At 34.9% G+C, this 12,681-nt stretch overlaps 1 long non-coding RNA gene across 1 annotated transcript in view; it reads left to right on the forward strand.

Annotated features, from left to right (window-relative positions):
* The first annotated feature begins 1,329 nt into the window (after positions 1-1,329).
* LOC135717679 (uncharacterized) overlaps positions 1,330-12,681 on the forward strand; it is a 158,160-nt gene continuing 146,808 nt past the window's right edge. Inside the window, exon 1 of the long non-coding RNA XR_010520334.1 lies at positions 1,330-1,416. This is a non-coding gene — a long non-coding RNA (uncharacterized lncRNA). The remainder of the gene's footprint in view (positions 1,417-12,681) is intronic.

Here is a 12,681-nt window from a genome sequence, read left to right on the forward strand (position 1 = left end):
GAGCAATCTAGCTCTCTGTTTCCATGGTACTGATGTGATTTTAATCACCAGCCTTCACTCTATTGTGGCCAAGTGTTCTAGAGGCTTCTCTGCCCTGGAGCAGCTCTTTCCATCATCAATGACTGAGACCAAACTGCCTCGCCCTGCCAGCAAGTTATGAGCGGAGCAGGTGCGGGTTTAAAGCCTGACTTGTTACTTTCACGGTTTATACGGCACCTGTGTTGAGGTTGTTGCCAAGGTCAGTTCATTTTGTCTTTGTATGTCTGACTCACGGTAACAGATGCTGATTTAAAATGGACCTTATGTGCGCGAGAATGTGAGAATGTATTTTGATTATGTTGTAAAGTGTCGTTTGGGGATCTTTACACAGTGTTACACATAACTGAGGGATCAGTCAAAGTAGCAAGTAGCTCACAGATTCAAATGTGACCCTGGACCAAATAACCAGTCATAGGGGTCACTTTAAGTAATAAATAAGCTTTTCATTTGATGTATGGTTTGTTAGGATAGGACAATATTTGGCCAAGAGACAACTACTGGAAAATCTGGAAAAAATTGCCCGTTAAAGTTGACCAAATTAATTCCTTAGCAACACATATTACTAAAAGTAAATATATTTTGGATATATTTATGTTAGGAAATTTACAAATATCTTCAAAATGATCTGAACTTAATTTCCTAATGATTTGTGGCATTAAAAAATAAACAAATTTGACCCATACAATGTATTGTTGGCTAAGGCTACAAACACATTCGTGCTACTTATGAATGGTTTTGTGGTCTAGGGTCACAAGTCTAAAATAAAATGCTATGCTTCTCAATGGATTACGGTGAATTGCCGGTACATCCAAAAGCCAGAGGGCGCTCTCGTGCAGAAACTCATTATGCGCTGCACCATTACACACACAGCTTCAGGAAATGGCTTAAGGATATATTTATATTGCTGTTCTTCAAACCTTTTCAGGTAGGTTCATGATAATAAAAAATATGTATAATGATTATGTTTGACAAGTGTTGCTTTTTCAAATGCATGTTATAAACGACTAAAACTAACAGTGATTTTAGATCGATAAGGACTTACTGATCAAAAGCCATAGCATATGAAATAGCTGTGAATAATATCGCCTGTGTGATTCAGAATAGTTATCAGCCACGTATTATTAGCTTATATCGGCATTTATCAGTACACCCCTAAAATAAAGTACACTCAAGTCATCTGTGGTTTAAGGTCACTATGGATTAAAAAATTACAGTTTCTAATTTCTTACAGAATACTGCAGTGTTTATTATGAACGATTTATCCATGCAGGTCAGTCATTTTATATACATCATCTCTTCTGTTGAGGGGGCTGGACTATGGTATATTGACTGTCCAATTGTCTGACAACCTACATGGCTATTTACCTCATAAGTAAGGTAAGGAACTTTTAAATATTGATTAATTGTTATTTTTTAACAAATGCAGACCTTCTGCAAGGAAACCACATTTATTTTCAGTTTTTAAGATAAGACAAGATGTTCACATGTCACAAACACACTATTTGGTTTAATAATTAATAAATATAATGTTATATATGTTTTTAAAATACATTTTTATATTTAATTTTTGTGTTATATTGAACTGTACCTGTCAAAATGATTTGCAGCATACAGGTTACTGTAGATTTGATTGGTTGTTATCTGGGAATAACAAACCTGCAAATGTCTCGACTGGCCAATCAAAATCAAGCATTTACGTTTTAGTTCTTTCTGTGTTTTTGAAGCTTTGATTGTGTTTACAGTGCGAAATATAACATGTGTTCATGTTTACCTTGTTAAAAAACGCGGTATTTTTCACAAAATTTTGACTTACCTGTATGCCGATGTTTTCACTGTCCTAAAAACAGGCTGATGTTTTCCTTGTTCTATGAAGTGCCTCCTTCAGAAATACGTAACGAGTTTTGATTGTGTAGTTTGTTTAGTGTGTTCTGATTCGACAGCAGCTTAGCTTAGCAGAGCCGTTTGAGCCAAAGCTGGCGACTGACTTATTCCATTTACTGTATATTGGTTGTTTTGTAAGACAAACAGGTAGCAACACAAAATATACAGTAATTGCTTCAAGCATATTTAATTACTATAGCTTTTTTTGCATGATCGTGACAAATCTATTTATGCATTTATTTAGAAATACTCAAAGAGCACCCGATTTAAAAAATCAAGTTCAATTAAGCACTGTTAGGTTTGTCTTAATTTGAGGTTAAGGTGTTTTTTGGCATGGCTTCAAGCGCTTCAGGGTCAGACAACGTTTTGCAAAAAAACTTAAATGTTTACCGTTACAAGCTCATGTGCAACACTGGCATGTAATGTCAATCTAACCTTTTAGCCTTGTCTGTGCATAAATTCATGCCGTGCATCAGTGTTGTGCTATAGGCCAGGATGACTTCGAATGACCTTTACATTTCTTGCTGGTGATCAGAGAACGTAAACCGCTGCCCTTTTCTCACTCCTTTGGAAGGAAGCTGACCGAGAGATTGGCAACTACTTTCTCTCGAGCCTTTGTGCTCAGTCTGAGCGGCTCTCATTACCACGGCCTCGGGTTCACTTGTAGTCTTTTAGATTCAATTAGCTCCGGCGCCCGGGAAACTGTTGAAGGGCATTTTGATCAAGCGAGGCTTTGAGGGAACTGGAAAGGTCAGCAAAGAAATACATAGAAGGAAGAAAGTTTCACATTCAGGCCCACAATGCATTTCATGTTGCCCAAAACAAATCTAAAGGATTTTATGGGAGAACAGGACTTTGTAGTTACACTTTAAACTGACCCCTAAAAATAAGTGTACTGTAGGTGGATGCTGTACATTCAATTCTTAAAAAAAAAAAAATGTTTCCACCTATTTCTAGGGATTGGGATATGGATATTATAGAGAAGTATATAATATTACAATTGTAATCTGCCATGTAATAGCCTAACATACAGTGAAATACAGTAAAATGTAAAATAAATTAAACCATTGTTTTGCCACAATTTAAAACGTGAGAAATTTCCCCTGTTTAACATTTATGAAAAGAATATTTTATTTTGACCACATGGTTAACCATTTTAGTTAAAATCTACCATTATTATAAAGCTGACTATTGCATAAACGTATGCCAGTGAGGTTTTATTATGTTAAGTTGATTACCCATAAAACCTTTATGACCTCTCCAAGTGACAACTAGCCCCATTATCTCCCTACTGTACATATGTTTTAGATTGTAATGCCTCTACTCAGAAGCTGATTGTTAAGTTTTATCACGTACGCGTTGCTGTTAATTCTGGCACACTAGTTTACTTATTTCAAGTAATTTGAATGAACCGTTCCCAAAACACCAACAACGGTTATACAAAAAGCACTACATTTATCAGTGGTTATGCTTTGTAAAATCTCATTATTTAGGTTAATTGTGAGTTGCTGGTGTTTCTTCCCGCGTGTTTGGTTTCTGTGTGGATGACCTTGGTGGGCAGCAGGTGTCAGCGAGAAGGAAATAATATGCCTGAAATCACCTGCAGGGGACATAAAATTCCCAATTAAACCTCACAATGCCTGGATGCATACAGAAAACTCTGCACGTGCCATGAATAACTACCTGCGAATGTTTTAACCCTGTAAATGCAACCTGAACAAAACAATTATGTCTAAATATAGGGCATGCATTTATTAGGCCTATACTAAATAAGACTATGAACATTGGACTTTAGGAAGATAACGGTTCTGATGGGCAATATGTGGTGTGACCTTTACTGGTGTGCCTCAAATTTATGCAAGCCATTACAAAATATGCATCTTTTGTTATAGGGTCAATGGCTGCATGTGTTCAAAAACCTGTGGGCAGCTTGCTATCCTGCCAGTCAGGGTCCTAGAAGGTGCCTTCTTTTAAAAATACTGTCTGTATCTGTAATAAAATTTATGCTAAGAAATAAAAGTCATTCAGGTTCTGTGGATGTTGGCAAATGATCTGTTAAATATTATAGGATGCACTGTGTTGTTTTATAGTGTGAAGATGGATAGGCTAAGAATCTGGGGGTCCACAGGTCTGTAAAGGTTTAAAACCTTTAATGTATATCAAAGATATTGGATAGGCTATAACAAGATTGAGCATTAGTATTAACATGAATACCAGGCAATGCAATGCTGGGGATGGGGATGAAAGTCCCGCCTTCCAGTTAAAAGAACCAATCATCAATTAATAGTTGATGCAGGTTTAAATGTTGGTCAGAAATATGTTGATTTAAGCATGCGATCTCTGTTTTTCCCCATTCAAGTAGATACTGTACTTTACTATTGCATGACTGAAATATCTTCCCAGAGGTGTTGCAAACTATGGCGCAATTATATCTATAATATCATACAGTACTAAGAGTAATCAACATGAACAAGGTGTCACTCCTTTTCCCACAATCCACCATTTAATGGAAGTCAATTTGATTGGTGATTCCTTGAGAAATTGGAAATATGTGCAGACTTGGCGCCGTTAGTCAGAAAGCCACTTCACTGTGTTGTGCATCACTAATTATAGAGAGATTAAGAGGTTGAGGGGAGCATCTGTATGTGTCAAGAGAAATTAAATGATGTTACGCTCTTTCGTAGGACTTTGGCTGTGATGAAACGCTATCATTTTAAATAGCTTTTCTGTCATCCAAAACTGCACAAGATCGTTGGTGATCAAATGACTACCCGGAGGAGAAAAATCACAAATGATATCTCTTTAATATCTCAGTTGCTTCTCTTAACAGCCATGATATTAGATTGAGCCCAAATGGAAGTAGTTGCTTTACGACTGATTTGTCTCATCAAAAGAAATTTTATTTTTTTCTGAAATGCTTTGTGCTCAGGTTTAATCAGACACATGAGTCTTTGATTAAGTCAAATTAACACTGACTTTCCTTATTTTTACGCTCTTTCAGTTTATTTTATAGTGCTATGCTCCTGCTGTTTGTCAACAGTTGTGTCTATTTTCATTTTTGCTAAGAAATGTGCGAGACAAAGTTTATTGAGACAAGTGAGAACTTAATATAATCAGCTGAGATTTCAAAAGAGATATGAGATATGAGCAACAAAATATTTTTTCTGGGTTTCCTGAATAAGTCTATTTTGGGACAGTCATCATAAATGTAATAATCTTGCCTGCCTCAGACGTCTGTGTTGGATGAGATTTATTGAAGAGGTGAAGTGATTGTACATCAGGTCAGGAATGCGTGGGTGCGTTTCCGAAAATAGTAGCTGGCAATGTTTCCTGTTCTCTTAGCAGGAATTATATAAATAATAAACTTTTGTTCTTTCAATTTATTTATTTCTTTCAAATTCTTTCTTTCAATTTCTTTTTTCAATTTTTTTTTTCAATTTCCTTCTTTCTTACTTTCTTTCTTTTTTCAATTTCTTTCTTTTTCAATTTCTTTCTTTTTTCAGTTTCTTTATTTCAATTTTTAAATTAATTTTTTTTCTTTCAATTTCTTTATTTTGTACCTCATAAGGTATCTAAGGTAAGGAACATTTTAATGTTTATTTGAAATATATTTTATTTGCTCGTTTTTAATGAATTCAGACCTTCCGCGAGGAAACCTATACTAAATGTTTACATATCTGTACCAAATAGTTCATACAATTACCTTTTTAAAGGGTGCTGCCCCACTGACAGCTAGGGTACATATTTTGACTTTTTTTTAACAATGTAGGTCCTTAAGGTACGGTAATCTACCCAAAATTGTGTTCTGTTTTGTATTCCTGTAAAGGTACCAAACGGAAACTTAGGGTACAGCCCCAATGACAGAAAAGGTACAGTTTTGTACCTTTATTTCTGACAGTGCATTTACATTCAGTTGTAAGATAATTTTAGATATTTTCTTTTTATTTATTTACATTTTTTCTATTTCTTTCAATTTCTTTATTTCTTTTATTTTTTTTATTTCTTTCTCTGTTTTTGTTTTCATTTTTTTTCAACTTCTTCCTTTCAAATTCTTTCTTTCAATTTTTTTCAATTCAATTTCTTTCAATAACCAAAGTGCTGCAATTGCATAAAAACAATTGACATTAATAACATCACAATAAAGAAAGAGAAACAGGGCAGCACTTTTTACACTTGTCACACCTCGCAAAGAGGTGTTTTGTATCATTTGCTTTTGCCCATGTTGGGGTTAGGGGGTCATTATTGTTTTGTAAGGAATAATGTAGAGACAGCCGGTTGTTATTGCAGAAATAAGCCCCGACAGTGTGAACAGAACCAATCATAAAGCGGATCCTGTATCACACTGAAGGGGATTAGGTGAGACCTATTATACGGCTATTTACCTCATAAGTAAGATACCGAAATGTATTTTAAATATTTGATTTGCGAGGAAACCCCATTTACTTTCAGTTTTAAGATAAGATAACTCCATTTGGTTTAATCACTAGTAAATTTAATGCCATATACGTTATTAAAAGACCTATTTATATAAAATGTTTGTGTAATATTAAACATTTTTGTATCTGTGAAATTGATTTGCAGTATCCGGGTTACCTATGTTATTACTTTTGAGCGGTTGTTATCGGGGAATAGACCTTTTGCGTGTTTGCAAACAGAGATTACATTTTTTGTGGGCGGAGCCCAACTGGTGGTAGAAAGTGACAGCTCTGCAATAGCGCTGTGAAGTGTTTTAGCTTTAAACTGTGATTTTTATGGATCCCGTGTTCTGTCGTTTGTTTCCCATATGTTTCTCTTTAGTGTAATGTTTCTTATAGCATTTTCACCACCTTATTTATTTTTTAGATAAATTAAAAGTTTACTGTAAATGGTTTGGCTACTGATATGTGTGCATTTATGTAATGTATATGTATTGTTCTTTATTGGTAAATCAATTATTTTTACAGTATGAATCGCTAAAGTACATATAAAGCAATACTATCATGTATTCTATATAATATTATTTATTAAATATTTCATTATTTTCCTGTTTTCTATTATTTCTTCCATATATTTATAGCCTACATGTTTACTCTAAAACTATTATAAAACAATTATGATTACATACAAATTAATTTGTATAGGCCTGTTTATATATTAATAACACTTTACATCATGTGTGTGTGCTATATTTATATAATTTTTAAGTATGTAAACATAATAATTTTAGAACAAACAGGAAGAAGACATAGGCTAAGATATAAGCTAAAAAGAAGTAATAGAAAACGGAAAAATTATGAAAGATTTAATAAATGGTGAAATTATTGATATTATGAACTCATTCAAATCTGTAATCCTTCTAAATAAAAATAAAAAACTTAACGTGATAAAAACACTATAAAAAACACATAGAGGGAACAGACTTCGACAAAACATCAGACATCTTCTCTAATTATTTTCTATTCTAATTATTAAAAGATTTCCAAATGATTTCATCACTCCAGTCTGTCCGTTTAAGGGCTTATTGCAACCATAAACACCTACGTTTATCTTCTAATGCTGTCTTCGACGACGTTATACTATAAAAATGAAGGTAATCTTTTTTGGCATTCCTATTCTGACCCTCAACAGCACAACAAGACATTTTCTAGTGAGTTATATTCTTCGTTTCACTCCTTCATTTCTGCCTCCACATTGCTCGCGCAGCTTGCAGTGACGTAACTGTGACATCTACTCGCAAAAGGTCTATAACAAACCTGCAAATGTTGCGACTGGCCAATCAGAACCAATCATTTCAACGAGCCGTGTAATAAAATTCATACAAATAAGCCAACTTGTAAAATATGTATGAATTCCTGTGAGATCAGGCTTGTCTTGACCAATTTTTACATTAGGTGGAACAAATAGAACAAAGTAGCCATGAATGCATGACTGGACTGGAATCAAATCTGCAGTTTAATTAATGTTTAAAGATGTTCTATTTTAATTCATGTTAAATATCTTTTATTCTTTTCGTCTATTTTGTTAGTTAAGTTCCGTGATTTTAGAAGAATCTCGCTAAAACCATAAATCAGCAATAATTATATTTTAACTGTGAGGAAAACTCAGTCAGAAGTATGGAGATATTCATGAATCAAATTAATAGCTTTGCTTGCATCGTCTAATGAAACACTGCAAATGGCGGAACGTGTAACAGCTAGCATGAATCAATGTAAAAATCTTATTTCTGCGGAAAACTCAATTATTTGGCTCTGGAGTGTAAGTTTCTGATACAACACCTCTAAAGTTCACTTTTAGAGATTCTAATTAGAGGTTTAAGCATTAGCTTAAAGTAACGTTAGATAAAAATAGACCAAAATCAATGATAATCAGATCCACCTGTATTATCTTATTAATTTCTCTTTATGTCAAAACTTGACAGTTTACTAAATAAATTGGTGGGATATTTTTTAATGGGAATGTAGCAGCAATAATATCTCAATTTAAATGCTGCTAATGCATTTGAAGGCGTTGCAGTGTGTGTGGAGTTTGGGTGTAAAGCATAACATTTAACATACAGCAGATGTATTACTCTCCCCTAAAAATATATATAAGATATATATAAGAAAATAAAAGGAAGGAACTAACATTTAAAGAAAGCATGTACATATTACCACAGAATTGGGGATGCCATTTATTCCAAAGGTCATTTTTAATGTACAGTAAACTGGTATTTGTGTGCAGTGTAAATGGCAGACTTTATCTAAAAGGTTAGAAAACAGTATATTCTACTACTAATAATTTAGAGATATTTTGAAAAAGGTTAATTCTGTTCTAGATCAAAAGTGAAATGAAATAAAAAACTTACTGAACTTCAAGAACTTCTGGCTGGCTGGCAGATACGGCACACTTAATATCAACATATCTTATTTAACAAAACCGAAGCTCACAGGCTACAACGAAACCAGGTGTCGACCTTTAAATGTGTTTCTTCCTTTCACTACACTTCGCTCCTTCTGTCTGTGATCTGCCTTAAATATTAAGTATTTTTGTACGCGACTTTGATTTTGTGGAGTTCAGAGACCCTGCATCAGTGTCTTCTTGTAACTATTAAGAGTTTCTGAAAGACTACCTGTCAGACAGTGCTCTGTTCCGGGTAGACACGGTTCTGTGGTGGTTTCGGTACAAAATCTGGAACAGATGACTTTATTATTTTTATAATACTGACTTGGTACCAAAGACTCTTTTGACAACAAAAGTTTACATGCACATAGTTAGATTATACTTAAACATATAGGGGTGGTTTCCTGAACACGGCTTAGCACAGTGTGCACAGCTTCCCTTCATACTGTAATCATTTTATTAATGTCAAATAAACATCAAAACCTTCTATACACCATATTTTTTAAAGACAACGACGAAAAAAGAGAAGTGTTTATGAATGATTTTATTGATATTTATTGAAAAACTAATTCGCCCAACAATCGCAACCTTATTGCAAATTGTTACCAACATATTTACAGTATATAAAAATAGGAACGCATTTTTGCACATATGTGATTCCGCGCCCCATCTAGGTATAACATTAAGAAATGGGCTTTAAACTATATCCTCTTTGTACACAGTTAATCCGTGACAGTGCACAATGATGGCACCAACGCCGTATAGTGTCAAATGTTTAGGATGTGTTCCTTGGCCTTATTTTAGCAACTTTTTCTTTTTTTTACCTACCACACATAAACATAACTTACTTAAAAATACAAACATGTACTTACATTTTACTTACATATTATTGCAGCACAGTTTGTGCTGAATACAGTGTTATGTGATATTAGCCATTAATATGTTTTAAAGCAACTGAAAAAAGACCAAATGTACACTGTAAAAAATACTTTCCTCCCTTAAAATTTTTTGTTGAATCAACTCGGATTTACAAGTCATTTCAATGTACTATTATTTATCTTGACTAGAGATGAGTTGTTATAATTACAGGTGAGTTGTTATAACTTATAAATTTAAGTTGACTTTTCTCAACTATATTTTATAAGTTGTGACAACTAATTTCTGTTGACATGACTTGTAAATCTGAGTTGATTCAACGAAAAATTTTAAGGCAGCAAAGGTTTTTTTTACAGTGTAAGAGCATGTCAGAACCCCTGCCAGTGTCCCAAAATGGTCGGACCCCAGAGGGTTAAGTAAGGAATAATTGACGACGGGCCATTGAATTCTAAAAAAATTATGCACAACAAAGTGTTAATGCGGCACAATGCGATGCGAAGTGCAGTTACTCTGCGGGTGTGCATTATTTTCAAATAATTCAAAGGACCGGAGTCAATTAGCTTATACCACGGCTACTACAAACATTGCTCTGGTGCCTATATTTAAGACATATGACAGATTAGGTGTGCGGTTTACAGGAAAATAATCAACACCCATGAAACATTTCTCAGCCAATCAGAATACAGCATTTAACGGGCCAGTGGTATAATCCTTAATAATTAATTGCGTCCAGAATGAAACATGTGATTAAAACAGCGAAAATCTTAGAAAAGTGAAGAACTGGTCATATTTTGCCCTTGAAACGGATGAAAAGATGCTTAATTGATTTTAAGGTTGCATGCAAAAGCCATGGCTCAAAAATGGGCACGTGCCATTGTTTCAATGGGAATGTCCCCTCTGGGTTGATTTCTGCCCATTACCCCTGGTAAACAGCTAAAATAACACAAAATGTGCCTCTGTCCCAATATTTATGGTTACATGTAAACCCATTTTTTTCAGGTTTGTTCATATGTGCATATGTCCGCATGCCAAAAAACAATGTCACGAAGGGAAGTAAGCTTAAAGTAACGCATAAACATCTGCTCTCAATGCAGGCAGTTCATTTACAGGTTCTGCAGACATAAGAAGAGATTCAATAGGTTTTGACAAATTTCTCACAGCTTTTGAACGATTGGGTAGACTATAGGCGGTCATGTCACTGCCTGTCGTAAACCAGATAAATCTCGAAATCTCATGTAAACACAATTATCCGCGAAGCCCGTTTATTGATTTGCATGTAAATGCGTGAAAACAGGTTTCTATAATAAGCTGATTTTTGATAGATATCCACTTATTTTGTGCATGCACTGTCACATCTTTGCAGAATCATCACCTTTTATTTAGAAACGAGTCATAATGTATGAGTTACAGGAACACTCAATTATTTAAGCATGGCTGACCAGGTCCATATCATTCAGCAATTCTAAAGTCCAAGACAACGGTATACACTCCATCTCCATCTTAAGCACTTGAGTTCACCAAAAACAAACCTGTAAATAGTAACATATGAAATAACCGCGCTCATTACCTAGCATTGGCCTGGTTCTGCCGTGAGAAGGCACTCTGGGGTGTTTCTGAGACAGTGAAAACACGCTTCACTAAAGGTCTGGAGCATTTGTCTTGTCAGAGCGAGTGCGTCTTTGATACTTGCAAAAATGGCTCCGCATCTTTCATGACGCCAGCAGGATATCTCTAAAAAAAAATCTATCCTTTGTGAGTTGGCTGAAGACCTATTGGTATTTCAGATGTGCCGTAGTGAACAAAGACCCCCCTTGGAACACAGAGGGCCGATCACCCACCGAACTGAATTCAGAGGAGAGAACACAGAAGCGTTCTGTGATAGCGATGGGCAGAGTCGGAGGTCTGCAGTTAGACTCTGAATGGAGAAGTGAAAAAAATCAAAATCAATTAAAGTCTCCTAACACTTGCCTGAGCGTTGTCTCTGACATTTAGCATGTGATGAAAGTTCTGCCACGGTTTTCTTTTTAGGTGTTTGCGGTCGCAACGCGGTTGTTCGATATGTTCACACTTGGTTCATGACGTCGGATTGTTTTTCATTCAGTTATTCATTACCAATCGATGGCAGTCGTTTCATAACTAACACTTTTTTCTCGCTCTGCATGTTGTTTTCGTTTGATCTGTCATTAGTCCATTAGAATCCCCATGTGTTTTTTGCACAGCAGGCGAAAATGGATATTGAATAAAAACAGTATTTGCAGTCAAAGTTATTACCAGCGGCTCAGATTATTAAAAGCAGAAGAAACACATTAATGAATATTCTCCAGGGTGCCTATAAAAAAATAAAAAAAAATATTATTTGGACTGAGCCACATAGGTTTCATAAGGATGCTGGCCTAACCTCAGCCTTATTAAGTTCAATCAGACTAAAACTTACTGTATGTATTTCATACCCCTTTATTTAAAAAGCAATTATGGTGTGTGGAGAGTTTTTTTTTTAAGTTTGTTGTGAGTAAAAAGCAAACAAGAGAAAAATGACTACTACAATGTCCAGATTAAACTTATGCCAATACCAGCAAATTGTAAACTTGTAAATAAAGGTCAGACTTGTCAAATGATAGCTGATTTGACAGCTATTATTCCAAGTCTTGTTAGGAATATGAAAAGCGGGAAGTGAATAAGCAGATACTGAAAGGCTAATGTGAGGCATTTGGGTCAGGCTGAAGATGAAGGTACGATAGGTTGTGTCAGTTTTGTATGCGAGACCAGAACATCATCGGAAACACAATATATTCTGACCTTTGACTCTTTCCAGATATAAAGCTTATAATTATTTGATCTCTGATAATTTTTGCTTTTATCTTTCTTAAAAGTAAAGGTTCCTTAAAGGTTCTGTGTTTGGCTGTATGGTTTCATAGAGGAGCGGTTCTCAACATTATCTTGGAGGCCCACTGCTCTGCACATTTTGTATGTCTCCATTATTTGACATGCATGATTCATATCATCAGCTCATTAGTGGAGATCTCCATT

Source organism: Paramisgurnus dabryanus, chromosome 13, assembly GCF_030506205.2.
Source record: "Paramisgurnus dabryanus chromosome 13, PD_genome_1.1, whole genome shotgun sequence".
In the NCBI taxonomy this organism is placed as follows: domain Eukaryota; kingdom Metazoa; phylum Chordata; class Actinopteri; order Cypriniformes; family Cobitidae; genus Paramisgurnus; species Paramisgurnus dabryanus.